The following is a 2,500-nucleotide window of genomic DNA, read 5'->3' on the forward strand; positions in this document are numbered from 1 at the left end:
ATTACTCTCAAAGACACAGGAGTTATCAAAACTAGAGAACTTGCCTGGTAGGAGAGAAAGTTTATTATTTTTATTTTCATTATAATTATTTTTTTTTTTTTTTATGCATACAGTCTGACTTATCTCTGAGAATGTAGAAAAAGTGAATGGATTAATTTATAAATTTGATAATCAAATGGGATGTAGTCTTTTATCAATCAGAATGGAGATGTATATGTGTATGGAGACCGGACGATCATTTCAGAGACCTTTAGTTCATTTACAAAATTGTTATGTAGATGACATGTAAAGTATACATTTGATAAATTCATCTTGTATAATTCTATGTAATACCACCAGTAACTTTATAAAATTGAAGATTGTAAATGAGGATGTACCAGATAGTCATTAAACAGAAATGTGGTTATAAGCCAGTGGCAGATTTTCATATTTCATGTTTTTTATTTTTATATTTTTTATTTATCCATTGCATGTTTTATGTATTATTATTATTATTATTATTATTATTATTATTATTATTATTATTATTATTATTATTATTATTATTATTATTATTATTTATACTTGTAAGTTCATTTGAGAGTATATACATAGAATAGAAGAGAATGAGGTGCAGTTGATTTAGTTGAGGAAGGGCAAACCTACGCCCAATATAAGCAATACATTTCAAGCATGCCAAATAGGAATTTTTCCCACAGTATTGTGCCTGGTTTGTATTTATTCATTTTTGTAATTTTTCTAACCTGCTTGTAGCTATAAAACCAGTAGCATAATTAACAATAACTCCCCCCTTTACACCGCATCATCCTTTCAGTATTTATATATCTACACAAATTATGGCAGCAAAGAAATAAGAAGCACTAATCAATTAGCACAGACACATCTCTTGGACAACTGTTAGCGTGTTAAGGCTCCTAACTTTAGATCTGGCACAGGAAGGGTCTGTCATTCTCACTAGAAAAATTACGACATATATCAGACAAGCTTCATAACAGACATTCATTAATAAACCAACTGCTGTAGCATGTGTCACTTGAGAAGGATGTCTTCGCAGTTACTACTATTTAAATGTGCTATTTCTCTGTTTATTTTATTTGTTTATTATTATTGTTGTTATTATGATTATTATTATTATTAATATTATTATTATTATTAATTATTATTATTATTATTAATATTATTATTATTATTATTAATTATTATTATTATATTATTATTATTAATTATTATTATTATTATTAATATTATTATTATTATTAATATTATTATTATTATTAATTATTATTATTATTTATACTTGTAAGTTCATTTGAGAGTATATACATAGAATAGAAGAGAATGAGGTGCAGTTGATTTAGTTGAGGAAGGGCAAACCTACGCCCAATATAAGCAATACATTTCAAGCATGCCAAATAGGAATTTTTCCCACAGTATTGTGCCTGGTTTGTATTTATTCATTTTTGTAATTTTTCTAACCTGCTTGTAGCTATAAAACCAGTAGCATAATTAACAATAACTCCCCCCTTTACACCGCATCATCCTTTCAGTATTTATATATCTACACAAATTATGGCAGCAAAGAAATAAGAAGCACTAATCAATTAGCACAGACACATCTCTTGGACAACTGTTAGCGTGTTAAGGCTCCTAACTTTAGATCTGGCACAGGAAGGGTCTGTCATTCTCACTAGAAAAATTACGACATATATCAGACAAGCTTCATAACAGACATTCATTAATAAACCAACTGCTGTAGCATGTGTCACTTGAGAAGGATGTCTTCGCAGTTACTACTATTTAAATGTGCTATTTCTCTGTTTATTTTATTTGTTTATTATTATTGTTGTTATTATGATTATTATTATTATTATTATTATTATTATTATTATTAATATTATTATTATTATTAATATTATTATTATTATTATTATTATTATTATTATTATTATTATTATTATTATTATTATTATTATTATTATTATTATTATTATTATTATTATTATTATTATTATTATTATTATTATTATTATTATTATTATTATTATTATTATTATTATTATTATTATTATTATTATTATTATTATTATTATTATTATTATTATTATTATTATTATTATTATTATTATTATTATTATTATTATTATTATTATTATTATTATTATTATTATTATTATTATTATTATTATTATTATTATTATTATTATTATTATTATTATTATTATTATTATTATTATTATTATTATTATTATTATTATTATTATTATTATTATTATTATTATTATTATTATTATTATTATTATTATTATTATTATTATTATTATTATTATTATTATTATTATTATTATTATTATTATTATTATTATTATTATTATTATTATTATTATTATTATTATTATTATTATTATTATTATTATTATTATTATTATTATTATTATTATTATTATTATTATTATTATTATTATTATTATTATTATTATTATTATTATTATTATTATTATTA

General features: G+C 20.6%; 1 protein-coding gene across 6 annotated transcripts in view; it reads left to right on the forward strand.

Moving 5' to 3' along the window:
• Positions 1 to 1,128, forward strand: part of LOC125036541 (protein ECT2-like) — a 39,244-nt gene extending 38,116 nt beyond the window's left edge. For all 6 annotated transcript variants that reach the window (XM_047629217.1, XM_047629222.1, XM_047629219.1 and 3 more), the window contains one exon: positions 1 to 1,128. This exon is cut by the window's left edge. The gene's annotated coding sequence lies outside the window, so the exon portion shown is untranslated.
• Positions 1,129 to 2,500: the final 1,372 nt, after the last annotated feature.

This window comes from Penaeus chinensis, chromosome 21, assembly GCF_019202785.1.
Source record: "Penaeus chinensis breed Huanghai No. 1 chromosome 21, ASM1920278v2, whole genome shotgun sequence".
Classification (NCBI taxonomy): Eukaryota; Metazoa; Arthropoda; class Malacostraca; order Decapoda; family Penaeidae; genus Penaeus; species Penaeus chinensis.